This window comes from Jatropha curcas, unplaced genomic scaffold (assembly GCF_041381405.1).
Source record: "Jatropha curcas cultivar XTBG-Jc1 unplaced genomic scaffold, XTBG_Jcur_1.0 HiC_scaffold_1058_pilon, whole genome shotgun sequence".
Lineage (NCBI taxonomy): Eukaryota > Viridiplantae > Streptophyta > Magnoliopsida > Malpighiales > Euphorbiaceae > Jatropha > Jatropha curcas.
In genome coordinates this window covers 9,683-24,687 of record NW_028322591.1, presented here as the reverse complement: position 1 = coordinate 24,687, position 15,005 = coordinate 9,683, and the positions used below count along the sequence as shown (strand labels likewise).

At 32.0% G+C, this 15,005-nt stretch overlaps 1 non-coding gene across 1 annotated transcript; it reads right to left on the bottom strand.

Annotated features, from left to right (window-relative positions):
• Positions 1-411: 411 nt before the first annotated feature.
• On the bottom strand, positions 412-7,862 carry LOC105628163 (hypothetical protein). The gene is made up of 13 exons (XR_016319351.1): positions 7,763-7,862; positions 7,218-7,342; positions 6,963-7,110; positions 6,766-6,874; positions 6,189-6,274; positions 6,063-6,111; positions 5,856-5,947; positions 4,743-4,880; positions 4,523-4,585; positions 2,980-4,444; positions 1,661-1,771; positions 820-1,577; positions 412-568 (listed from the first exon to the last, which is right to left on the bottom strand). It is a non-coding gene; the product is annotated as a hypothetical protein (transcript).
• Between the last annotated feature and the right edge of the window lie 7,143 nt (positions 7,863-15,005).

Genomic DNA, 15,005 nt, shown 5'->3' with positions numbered 1-15,005 from the left:
GAATTTTTGCTTTCAATTTGTTTTCTTTTCAATAAACTAAAAAGATAATTTTTACAAGTTTCAACACTCACAAATTTCCATAACAATCCCTATGCACCAAAAAGAAAAAAATAGTAATTAAAAGCTAGATTGCGGAAATTCCAGGGCATCCCACCCTATATTCTACAGGACAAATCTCCACGAAAAAAAAAAAAAATAACAAAATAAAATGAAAAAACATCAAACTAGTCAATTAGGTCGGTAAGGCGTCCATGGCCTACTGGAAAAACAATGAATCATATTGAAGCACTTCAACAAACTTATGTCATTTTGCAATATAAAATTTTGTTCATATGCATTATGGAGGCAATAGGCAGTATAAAAAACTCACCCAAACAAACTGAAGAAAAATGGAAAGGGAAGGTTTCAAACTTCATCTATTTAATTGTGAGTAGCAACCAAAAATTCATTTTTTTCCTATAAGGAGCAAAACACTCGCCCTGTCTGGAGGATCAACCTCCCAGTTTCACAATATACACCATTTCACAATACAATCTTCATATTAAATGCAGCCTGCAGCTTCCTTCACCTGATCGCAAAGAACAAACAACATTATTAAATTAACTGGTCATGCTATGACTGACAAACAGATGCTTCCCCATGTTTTATAACACGTTACAATTATTCTTCTTTGACATGTAAGGTAAATAAAGCAATAATGCAATAGAAAATATCATTTGCATGATAAGTTGAAAATTAAATGGTGATGCTTGAAATTGTAAGGGCTCAGATTCATCCGTGGCTAATTTAACATTAAAATAAGAACACAGACTTAATTACCTGCTGCCTTCACGATCCCATTTTTCGGGAGTTATCCTTCATCACGCTGCCATAAGAGACCAGTCATGAGTCGGTCCATCCCATCCTTCAGTTCAAGTTCAAGGCCTCATAATTGCATACATATCATTTATGCTTCTTTTGACCATTGCTAGCAAGGGTTAAAAACTAGTCTCTCAAACAGGGTTCACATCTCAAATGTTCTGTTATACAAGTCCCCAGAACTTGGCATACGAAACTTGGAATCTTCATACCCAGAAGAGTAGAACTTGTTCAATCCTAGTCTCTCATTTCGTAGGAGTTCTGCCACGCCCAGATTATTTCCACCCTGAACTTCATTCCAGCCATCCCAGTGACCATTTGACATAACACCATTCCTAGAATGCTGAAGGGACATTTGCATGAATGGAGATAAATTGTTCATTTGTGATTGATCCACAAGCCTTGATGAAATGCCATAGAATCACTGAGAGAAGAAAAGCTATCCCCAATGTCAGCATATCTCAGGTTCTGGTGTGGTGAGAGAGATCTTTGCATCAACAGCTGAAGTCTTGCCTCATTCTCGAAGGCACTTAGTTGTTGTGGGAAATTTGACCTCATGTCTAAGCCTGGGTTGTTAAGTGCACCTTGAAGTCTCCCTTTACCAACTGCCAAAATTGCAGGATCCATGAATTCAATATCTCCACTGCTACTAATGTTTCCAGCTGGAGGTGCTTGATATGAATTTCTCATCAAGGAAGAAGAGTCGAGCAAATGACCCCCTGGTAAAATGAAAAGAATATGAGACATGATATAAAAACAATAATCATGATGAATGATCTGGATGATGAATATTGAAACAAACCTGAGATAGAATCAAAAATATGGTCCATCCTCTCATGAGAAGAAAAGCCTGGAGGTGGAGCTCTGTTAGGCACGGAGAAACCAGGAGGGGCAGAAATTTGAGCTCTTGAAACTGCTAGATGAAAAAAGTTCAGCATATAAACCACCAGAAAACTCCAATTTGTTCAATCAAAGGGGTATAAATCCATTTATAGAGAGGAAGAATTCATGAAAAAATACTGATAAACTTCCACTCTGCCAAGATAAGTTTGAGAGAGAGAGAGAGAGAGAGAGAGAGAGAGAATATTGAAAGAACAAGAACATCTCCTGAATTAATTCAATAGTTTGTCTAATTACAAAAGCTAATCAACTATCAGACTGTACAGACCTTAAATAAATCTCAAAATATAAAATACAATATAAACCTCTTAGTCAAGCTCCACTTAATCAAAAAGAATACGGACCAAACAGGCACTTAAAATGGAAAAGAAGATGTACATTATAATGGGAGCCCATCGCTAGCTATCTTAAAGTTTACATAGTATCATTCACAGTCGTCAATACTTCACTTACCCTCCTTAAAATGGGCATGAAGTTGCACGAATTGGCAAACAACTCAGTAATGCAATCAAACCACCAGCGACTAAAACACACGAGCCAAGAGGAGGACAGCATAGTAAGATTCTGCTTCCTAAAGTTAGCTCATTGCTATCACAAATTATCAAAAATATCATTGTTGGTTTTGTTCACAGGAATTTAAGAGGGACCCTAAAACATGAATTGATTTGTATTAAATCCTTGTTGAGCTTAGTTAAAAAGATATTCTTTTATGAAGATCCTCCAACTAAATCGTTTACTATGAGTTTTAGTTCAAGCGCCCTTTAATCCATTTAAATAGTCTAGAATACCAAATATGGGAGATGTACAAATCAGAACAAAATGAAAAAACACATGGGCCGTTCCATGGATCTTAAAAACATGGGCCTGCTAGAACTACAAAGACAGTACAAAAATAACAAAAACAAATATTAGAATAACATTAAAAATTAAAAAACACATAGTAAACCAAAACCATCCAAACACCATTGACACATTATCCTTATACCATGGACCAGCTTAATCTTAAGCAATCAAGAAACAAATATGCAAATCGCCATGCCTGACAAGGCCCAATATGGATATGACAGTGAAGTAATGCTAATTCTTACCCAAGGTCTCATTCATTTCTCTACTTCAAGTTGCAAAATAATACAATGTAACTCATTTCCCATAAATCCAGTGACGCCTTTAAACAAGAAAGCAAGCCAAAATCTTAGAAACAGAAAGAAAATAAATACTCACCAGAAGGAGGCTTATTTGAAGAGAAAACTGAAGGACCACTTGTAAAAGTTTCAGATTCCTCAAAATTACTGGAAGAGAAACCATTTCCCATTCCAAGCTTATCAAAATATGAATTCCTTCTTTCAGAAAAGTCCTGGTTAAATGAGACGTTCTTTGGCATCTGTCCAAAAACACTAAATGAAGGATGAACATCGACTAATTGATTTCTTGATTCCTCCTGTCTAGCAAAGGAGAACCTAGACTGATTATTATTATTATTTTGAACCTTCCAAGAACTAGACATTTTGAGAGGGCTAGGCTGTTTGTCAGTTTCACCCAACAATTTAGCCAAATTCTGAGGTGAAGTTAATGAGTCATCCCAGGAATCGAGATCTAGTGACAATATATTTGAAATTATGCTGCTCTCACCAGCATCCAATGCAGTAGTATCACCCTGTAACCTGCCCATTTGCTTCACTTCCCCTTCAATTGGTAGAGAGAAGGAACGCCCCATATTTCTATCCAGACCAGCAGAACTGCTTATCAATTTCTCAGGGTATCCATTTGATATTTCAGTATTGCTAGAGGCATGATGAAGTGTACGGTCACCAACCCTATTATCTACAAATATAGGATCAGCATTTACATTAATGACACCAAAAGGATCATTAATTTGCAAAGAATGAGACCTAGAATGATTTGAAACATGGAGCGAATTAGCAGAGTTTGGAAGGTATGTAGTACGGCTGACTACTTCCGGATCCTTAAGCCTTTGATTATCAAATGATATTATATCCTCCTCTACTTCAGACACGGTATTTGTAACTGTTTGAGTTTGAGTATCTGTTCTCCAATCAGATTGTTCACTCCAACAAGAATTGTTCTCAGTTACTGGTGAAGCTAAAGGTTCTTGATATTGGTCAACATAATGTTGCTGTAATGCTTGACTCCCAGGTGATTTTATAGCACTCTGATCTGTAAGTGAATTATTAGTTCTAGTTACACCAGATGGTTCACTTCTAACTGTACTCTCAACCTTTATTGCCGGCATATCAGTTGCAACAGTTCCCCCTTTCTCAGGCTCAAAAGATGGCAATGTACAAACAAAAGAATTTGTATCATTTGACACCAAAGAAGAGCCCCATTCACCGTGCTTAGATGCTGGAGGACTGGAAGACCGATTACTCAATGTTGCAGTAGTTTCATCAATTGTGGCTGGTTTCTCTGATGCGTTGGCACGAAAATCCACAACATTCTGTTTCACAGATTTCAAAGGATCTGGTTTGCCTTTACCATTTATCATTTGATTATCCTCATTCCACACTGCCCTTTTACCTACATCGCTTTGCAATGTAGAACCCTGATTTGTACTTGCAACTGCGGATGAAATCCTAATGTACCATTAACTGTCTCTGATTTAGGCATAGTAGGGCCATTAGAAGATGTTGAACTAGCAGCTGGCGGCTGATTAGAAGCACGCATTCCCCTGGTATAATACTTATTCAGCAACACTGACCCCCCAAAAAAAAAAAAAGTCGAGACTAGATATAAGTTATTGGCATACCATGAAGCTGCTGCAGGAAGAGCAATAGATCTACCAGTACTTCCATTAGGAGGTGAATCTTGCCTGTACTAATTGTATTCTGCAAGAGAAACATATTCCAAAATTAAGCCAGTGATACATTTCAGGGTTCTCTCAATCCAAATCGCATTTCACTGACTTTCTTCAACATCCTTGTATAGAATTGATAGCATAAATTATTGCAATAAATAGAAAATCTTACATGTGAAGTATTTTTGACAATTGGTTTGCTGAAGAAGTAGAAGTATTGCTGCTATAATCATCTACAGGGGGAGGCAACATACTCCCTGAACGCCGCAGCATATTGTTTATTGCACCAGTAATTTGTTGCACTCTACTTCTTTAAATCATCAAAAATTAATTATTCATCAAATGAAAACAAATAATGGTAATGTAGTGCAAAAACATCAAGCTAAAGATAAAAAATCAGTATAAAATGTATGATTTGATTGGGTCTCAATCCCTAATAACAATTAAAAAAAACATCCCCTCCCTTAAGCTCTCTCCCCAAACAACAGAAGAAACCCTATCTTACCCTCCAAAACAAAGTGAATTGATGCATTAATAAGAATTGTGTATGTGAATTACAATTATTAGGGTCACTGGACTCTTAATTGGTCAAATTTTACACATAATGCATTTGAAATTATTTTTGTCATGTATATTTTTTTCCAAAAGCAAATGAAATAATAAATATTAGATATAATTTTACTAAGTTCTAGTTAATTTCTGCAGCATAATTTTTCAAGTCTGAGATACTTAAAACTAGGCCTACAGATATTGCTTTAAAGAGGCCCAAATACAGGACGAAAGGTTGCTTCAATGAGGCCTAGTTACAAAATAAAACTACGGATTTATAAATTAAAACAAGCAACAACTAATTTTCTGTGCTTCTCTGTCACAGAAAGACTAAACCACGGAAGAGGAGAAAAAGCTTGTGAGAGGAAACATCTTTCTCCTCTCCTTTTCCATCTTCTTCATTTCTTTTTTCCTTTTCTTCTTCTCCATTATTGTTGCGGGGAACACCAATTTTTGAATACCAATTCACACCCCACAACAATCTGGATCATGGAAATAACCAAAATTTGGAACACAAAAGCAGCGTCATGGTACCATTAGGAGGAAGCAAATTAGGTAACTTTGGGCCAAAAATTATACCTCTAAACCCCCTTTTATTAAGCCAAAGGAACCATATTTTAACATTCCTAAGACAATAAACTGCAGGAAAATTAACAAGAAAAAAGAATTATGCATTTCTGTACAGCATACACCAAGTCGCTCAATGTCAGTGATATAATCAACCATAAAAATATACCTGGTGTAAGCTGATATTATCTCATCTTTTGTAAAACTATCTTCTTGAGAACCAATTTCATGCAAGTATAGACAATCTGGATTGGTGCAAGGCTGTAATAAAAAAATTTTCATTCTGAATTAAAGTATATTCCAGCTATGATTTTGCAGTGTTCACGAGAAATCCAGAAATCCCAAGGTGAAAAGAGTGCTTCATTAAAAACCATACCACATTTCGCAGCCACGCATGACAATACTTTGTGGTCCCAAAGCATGCCCTGAAATCACTAGTACTGTTAGCATGCATATGCAACAAACATTCTAGAAAAAATTTCATACATGTAAAGACACATACTTTAAAGATCTACCATCCAAGACCAAAACCATGTACAGACTGAATACAACGAAATAGCTTCATCCTCCTTCGAGTAAGTAATATATCTGCCAAGAAATCAGGAAAGATTTTATATTTAAAAAAAAAAAAAATCATTAAGGGGCAATAATCACTTTACCAATTATCATTACAACAACAACAACAACAACAAAAACAAAAAAAAAAAAAAAAAAAAACAACAAAGCCTTAGTGCCAAACTAGTTGGGATCGAATATATGAATTCTTTGTTTCTAATATCCTCTTTAATCAAATCAACACCAAGGCAACGTATAAGTATAAGTCCGAAACATGTTAACATATCATTAAATACAATTAAACGCAAGGGAACCAGAAACACCTCTACTTTGTAAATAATGTATAAAACCCAAAATAAAAGATTAAGATTGTTAACCACCTGCGCTGTTCTTGAAGCTCACAAACATTATTAATTGGATATGAATATCAAGAAATTGAGCTTCTGTTGACCATCGCAGAAAGAACGAAAGTTAAAAGAAGACTTTGCATCAGCAAAGACATGGTGAATTGCAACTAAACTTACACACTACAAGTATTGTTTGGAAACTGTTGTATTACACCAGCTGCTGTTCGAGACATAGAAACTTTTAGAACCTTTCCATACTGCCGAAGTACTCTCTGCGTTGTAAAAGCTGCTCAAAAATTTTAAAATACACGCTCAGCAATTTTTTTGAGGTAGTGAGTTTGGGGAGAGAGAAAGGGTTGGGAGAGAGAAATTACATCTTCATCTGCCAGATTTAGAGGCAGCCCAACAATGTACACAAGGTTCCGTTGGATAACGCGCACACTGCTAAGTTGCTTCCTTCCCTCAGTTGGTTTTGTCTTTGCCTTCTGTGACTTCTTTCGCTCAACACCAATTTCAGCGACCCAACCTTTGGGTAAAGTTCAAAGTTATAAGAAAGAAAAACACTGATATCAGTATAACCTTCTAGTGCTGAAACAACTAGAAATCATAAAATTGATAATGCCGAGACAACCTTTCACAGGTTAGCAGCCATTCCAACTATCTTCTCTTTGTCATAAGGTGACCGACATGCTGGGGCACCGCCCCTCTGTATCATCTTTCTCTGCCATGTCCATTATATGATGCCAACACCAAAACACATATCTGACATGAAGGGAAGGAATTCAGTATAACGAAAATGTGCCATTTACATTAGCAATTGAAGATGAAAAGTGGAAAACAGGTATGAGCAGGTGATTCACAAATTACAGAATACAAAACCTATTAAAGAACCTAAAATGAGAAAGTAACATGTCTTCCTTCATTCATCCTCCCAACTAGGCAAACAGTAACCACTAAAAGATGGCCAATCCTTTAGAAAGTGATGTTATTTGGCTATATGCAATAGAGATCAATCTCTAATCCTACAGTATGTACTCTGCTCAAAATCTAACCAGAGACACCATAGGACAGAGCATAAAACAGAAGTTTTATATAAAAAAGCATAATCTAAAAATCAAAACTGTGATTCTACTACATTTGTTACACATTACACTCGGATGTAAAAAGTCGTGTCCACATACCTCGTAGCCACATTTGCACGGCTTCAATTGCTGATCAGTCAAGTCCATCTCCTCTGCGCAGAGGTGGGCAGGTCTTTTCTCCTTCTCACTCATGGTTGCCCTGAAAACAAAGTACAAAACAAAGATATATGAGAGATACGGTCCCAAACTAACTATGGCACCAAAAACTAAAAGACCCCAATCTGTACCACTGAGCTGAAACCTAATAGAAATATAACTTGAATTTTTACCAAACAAAAAAAAAGCAATAGTTCTATATATCTTAATGTCATTTGCTTTGACATTCAAAATTAAGCAACAACCAAATCTGCATCCGATTCATGGCTCCCACATCATCCCTGACAGCAATTACAACAATCAGAACCAGCTCATCAGAAATGTCCGGAAATGTCAGGAATGACAAATAAGAAAATTTAACTGCAAGAATCCTGTAAGGATGCCCATCGATTGAAGCCCAGAGTACAAATTAAACTCCCAATTGCCTCCACAAATCGCAAATCCAACCCAAACCCAAAAGGGTTATTTACCTCCATTCTATCCATCAGAAGGAAAAGCCATTACTAATCACCAAACAAATCAATGAACAAACACATCGCAGATCAAGAAAACGAATTCACATACAATCAACCAAAAAATAAAAATTAACCTACTAATCTAAATCAGTTGCATGCAACACAATAAAATCAAAATCGTATATGTCAAAGAACACAAATCAACAACACAGATAAATAATGGCTTGAAATTGAATTTATTCAGATTGAGAACAAAAATTAGGGATCCTGAAAATAAGACAGAGATCGGGGGGCAAGATTGGAAAATTAGGGCTTATCGAGACTTACAGTTTGGGGATCGAGAGGATTGAGAGATGTAGAGAATCTAAAAACGATGAGGTGCAGAGAAATGAAACGCGAAAGAGAGGAGAAAAAGAAAACACAAGAGAAGGCTTTGCTTTTAAAAGGAGAGAGATAGAGAGAAAGAGCGAGCACTTGTGTTGTTTGTTGGATGGCTTTTTTGGCTGCTTGGCTTTCTCTTATCCCTGCGTCGCTGTCATTTTAAATATTATAGTTTAACACTCGCTGCCCTTTGATTTTCCTTTATTTACAGATATTACCCCGTCCAATTCCGAGTTTGAGTTTCGTGGATTCCCCTCCGGTTTAGGAATCCGTTGTGGTATTTAGGGAACTGCCACGTGGATAATTATTTCAGATCCAATGGTTGAGATTTGGGTTTTTTGGTCTTGATTGTAGCCTTTCGATTTATACCTGACTCTTAAAGATGGGGCCAAGTGGAGGCTTAAGGTGGGATTCAAGTGCCACGTGTACATTTTCCTTTATTTTTTTTCTAATCCGATGGCTGATATTAGTTCTCATGTTTAATTTTTTTTGGTTCACATAAATATTCCATGATGGAAGTTTCACAGAAATCTCATCTACAAATAATGAGATTTGAATTTTTGATCTTTTTTTCCGGTCAAGAGATATTAATCATTGAACATAAAAAATATATAGAGATCGCATAGACAAACAATTACAGAATACAATTACTTGTACGTTGTAAGCCGATTCACTTGAAATCAAAATATTTATAAAAAAAAAAAAAAAAAAAAATTAGGATAGGCCATGCTTGCTAGAGAAAAACAAACGAAATTAGAGTTCGAAGGCAGTCACGCTCTCCATCTACATCTGAATATAAATTTTATGAAATTTTAAATTTCATAGATTACCATATTATAATTCATAGGTTTCATATTTCCTTATTTGATTGGAAAATAAAATTTGTGATGAAAAAAATATATTTCCATATATAATTAAGTATTTAAAATGTCATCACAGGAAAAAATATGTAATTGAAGAGAAATCTGAGCAATGATGAAATTCAATAAAAGAATATGCTAAATCGATTATTTCCTCTATCCCAAATTTTGCATGGAGATTAAGAAAACAGTTAATTCTTCTAAATTATAACAATACCAAGGATAGTTTATCTAAATTGCCATTTATCTTAAAATCAATGATAACTTGTGAAGATAGTTATTATGTCTAATATAAATATATTTAACATTAGAAAATATTATCTATTACTTCTTAAAATACTCAGAACAACTTACATTTTGGACAAAATAATAACCCTAAAACGACTTATATTTGGAAACGGTGAAAGTAAAATGTTTAATTTTCATCATTCAAATCCTATCGATTCAAATAATTTCTTTGAATTCAATGCCACAAGAATAATTAATTTATAGTGTTAGGCAAAATTTTAATTTTAAAACATAATTCCTACTTTTCAAATCTGCCATAATAAAAATAGCCATAACAATTCAATTCGAATCATATTATGTTTGACCAGAATTGCATTCTGAGCGAGGCTTAGCTAGAGTTCTCAATTATAAAGTGGAAAAAATACAGCTATTTGGACCCAAGAAAAAGTACATTTTGAATACTAATATTAAATAGTTTCAATACTAAGGCTCGGTTTGGCAATTTCAGCACTTCTAGTAGATGTTAGTTGTTTAATTAGCTATCAGTTAATTTACTAGCTGTTAGTAGTTAGATATTACCTATTAGTGGTTAATTGTTTATATAGCGGTTTAAAATAAATGTGTTCTGTAAAAATAAGTGTTTGATTAGATGTTTAATATAAAAAGAATAATGTTATAGAAAACAAGACAATGACAAGTGATGTGCGTAAACTTGATGAAAAATTTATAAACGTTAAACGTTGACGAGGATAACATTTTATGAAACACTCCCTCAAACCCTAAACTTGAATAGATGTGACTTTACCGAACATAATTATTAATTAAAAAAGTATTTTAATCCAAACAAAATACTAAACACTACCCTCAACACTCTTGACGAACATAGTCTAAATAGTAAATAAAAGAACTAACCCATTTGCTTAGGGGTGAAACTAGGAAAATTTATTTGGGAGGGAAATAAATTCTTTTAATATAAAGAGAATAATTGGATGGATATAAACACTCTTAGAAATTTTTTATTTTGATGTCATGTCAGATAGTGGTTTGGTTGGTCTTCTCACTTACGTGAGAAATGGTATGTATTGAGTTTAAGTCCTCTCAACCACAATTTCACTAATTTGGTGAGCCAATGGGAGCTCTCGATCTGTAAAAGTCCAATGAATTAAAAAAAAATTATTATGATAAGAAAGGATACATATTTGGTTCCTAATATAATTCATACTTAGGAATTTAATTGTATTGTATTTTAATATATTTTATTTTATTTTATATGTTGTAGCAAGAATATATAAGTGTGTTCACTTGTAGAAAATTGTGATAGTTTTTTAGAAATTTTTCAAGAAACCTGGAAAATTATGTTCAAATCAATTAGTTTTCTATTTGGAAAACTAGAAAATAGTTTCCAGATTTTCCAAAAATTAATTAAGATTTGGAAAACAGTTTAAGTTATTTTCGGAAGTTTTCCTTTATAACAAAAAATATATTTTGCAATTCTTATTCATTTTTTTAAAAAGATGTTTTTATATTAAAATTACAATATCTAAATTTTCTATAAATTATTTTCATTTAAAAATTAAAATATTTAAATGACATAAAAATTTTATATTATACTTTAATATATAATTAATTTTATTATTACAAATATATTATATCTTTTATTTTAACAAAATGATAAAAATTTGATATTATTTTTATTATAATAATCAATAATAAATTTCAAAAATTATTAAATAAAAAATTCTAAATTTATTTTATAATATTTTATTTCTTTAAATTATGAAAGTTGTGAATGATATTTATGAAGTTTTTAAATTAAAATATGATTTTTTATTGTTATCAAGTGAACGCATTTTCATTTTTTTTATTTTATAGTTTTTATTTTTTAAGAAAACTATTTTATTAGAAAATAGAAAATTATTTTCGATAAGTAAATACACCCATAAGAATTCATTTCCTAATTTAAATCAATTATTAGTTACATTACTTATTTTACGTAAGTAATACAAAATAAAACTATATATAAAATGATAAGGAGATATAAACCTATAAATAGAAAGACACAAATAGCTAGATCTTTATTGCACAAATTCGCATGACTCAATATGTTAACAAATTTTGCAATTAAGGAGAATTTGGAAATTCAATAATTTATAAAAAATTCGCATGACTCAATAATTTTTAAAATATATGTAGAAAGTAATTAATTATGTCAAACATAGGGACAAAGATGTAATTCCATCCATAAAAAGTATAAATTATTTATCATAGTTTTTTATTTTCTTTGTGTTTGGTCAAACAAATAGAATTATCAAAATATGAATTATAGTTTATAAATGTGCTTTGTCCATCGTATTTACAATAATATATCTATCTATAATCTATTTATATTTATCTATAATTTTATTGACAGTATTAGTTTATTATTTAAATTCAAAATTTACTGGCTAAAAAATGAAATAAAAATCTTTAATAGTATTTATATTTAATGCGATATTTAATTGGAAAGTTTTATGCTAATTAAATTTTAAATTAATATTCTATTATGGAAATTTTTTGTATCTTAATTAGGAATTATAATTTTTAGAGAAGTTAAAATTTTAATTCATAATTGTTTGAGTGTGTCTTTGTATCCTTTATTTTAACATATAAATCATTACTCAACCTTATATTTATGTTCAATTAATCTTTGTCACATATAGTATTAAATCAATATATCAATATATATATATATATATATATATATAGGAAGTACCATGTAGGATTATTTAAATTTAGTAATGTCATGTAAGTTAGATTATGACACATTGTAATCCCTACTCATTCAAAAAGATGCCCAAAAATAGAATGATGTATTAGGTTTTTACTACAGTACAGAATTCAAAAATTTTGTATAAAAAGAGAACTGTCTTTTTGTGATATTGCATATTAACCTGCTATAGCAGGTAAACATATAGGTTAGTTGTAATTTTCTTTTATTTTTTTGCAAATTTATTTCCTTTTCTTTTAGTATAAAAGTTTCTTTTTAAATCTCATATTTAGAAAAAAATTATATACCATTATTTTTAAATATACATTTTTCAATTTCTTTTGGGATAAATATTTTTGAAATTGATAGAAATATCTTATTTCTCTCTATAAATTTTAATAATTTTAACTACATTTGTATTTAAAAAAAATTAAATATATGCAATAGTCCTTGAAATATATTGTAATGATATACAATCAAGTAAGGAGAATTTTAAAATATAATAAAAATGAAATAAAGTAAAGGATGTATAAAATAAAATATTAAAAGTGAATGAAATCACAAAATTGCTTTTGAAAAATTTATAACTATTAACAAAGTATTAATATAATAACTATTACGAGATAGCAAAATAGACAAAAAAAAATGATAGACTTTCGCAAGCATTTAATAGTAAATAACTTTTTTTAATTAAATAGAAAATTTTATAACCTATAAAATAGATAATTAGTATTGGCCAAGTTAATGAAAAACACTTCTGATTGAAAAGATTCAAACTTGAGATCTCTCACTCCTCATCTAAGTAAAAGATCAACTAGACATTACAATTGATCGACAATTATTCAAAGACTTTAGAAGCCATATGTGTGCACTATATTATCTTTATTCATTTTTTCTTTTAATAAAATTAACTTGTGACTCAATGATTAAAACAAAATTGCTCAAAAACTTGAAAAGCATGTATGTGCATCATTATTTTTCTTTAATAATTTATTTAATGAAATTAATTTTTAACTAATGGAAAAAGAAAATTGCTCAATAAATGTCATTTCAAAAACATAAAGTAATAACCATTAACTAAATAATGACTTAATAAATTAAATAATAAATTGAAACACCCTTAATTTTTATTTTCGAAACTTTTGAATTTTTATTAAAACAAAAATCTGAATTTTCGACTGTCTGGACTACAAATACTGTTTAATTCTAATTCGAGCCCAAGTTTACGGAGTTGGGCTCAAGCCCAAATCATATTATTAAATATTTGTCGAGTGGAGAATCTTTAGAAATTTTTAAGAGTAACTAAGGAGCATTAATTATTAATTTATTAAAAATATATATGTATATGTGTGTGATTACTATATAAATTAATTAATATAAAAAATCTATTAGTATTCTTATTATTATTCAGTAAATTGAGGCAATGTTCTAGAACCTAACTAAAAGAATCAAAATAAATCAAATCGGATTAGAAAACCAAGCAAATCGAGCCGAATCATTGAATTAGACCAAACCGGTTCGAATCGAACCGGAATGGTCTAGAAGCTCCAAGATTTCTTTTTTTTTCTTTTTTTTTCTTTTCTTTTCTTTTTTCTTTTTTTTCTTTTTCTCCTTTTCTTCCTCTCCTTCCTGGCGCCAGTACCAGCGCGCGACCCCTCCTCCTCCTCCCCTCCCCATTCCAGCCACCGGAGCCGATCTAGTTAGCCTCCTCGACGCAGCAGATTCCGGCAACCCTTCTCTCCTTGCTTTCGTTTCTGGCGTACGCAGAAGGCACAGGAGAGCCGCGACATCCTTCGATCGGAAAGTCGCGTTGAGCCTCCTGCTCCTCGATTTTCCGACGACACCAGCCTCTCTCTTTCGACGACGAAGCTTGGGTCTCCCTTTTTGCTCCATCCTTTCCCGTTCCGGCAGACACAGCAAGCTAGCGGAGCTGCGATCATGGTTTGCGATCTGGACAAGCGCTATCTGCTTTCCTTTTGAATTTCCGGCAAGTAGAGTAAGTTATTTTCAACCCTTTCAATACATTTAATGAATTTTGATCCTGAATAGGAGAAGTGATATAGAAATAGAATTTCTTAGCTACTGTTATGAAGATTAACTAAGAAATTTTGATAAATAAAAATATAAATGGAAGCTATAAATTGAATTCACATATAGAATAGTTAGATTATTGAATCTATTATGAGTTTTTGTAAGGAAATGATGATTCGTTATTGGTAAGTATGTTTGGTTATTACAATTTTTCATTGAGGTATTAGAACAAATTTGATATGGCAGTAACTACCCTAACCATTTGTTTAAGTTATTGCCTTGATATCAGATATAGAATATTATTAATTAATTTCCTGTTGAGAAAGGAGTTCATTGGCCTGTAATGTACCGGCTATATTCAGAAATCTGATTTCTTTATTTTGGCAATGGCTAGTTGATAAAATTTTATGAGTTTTGCTAAAATGAGTTCATATTATTGCTATATATATTTATTTATGATTCGTATTTAACATTGTTG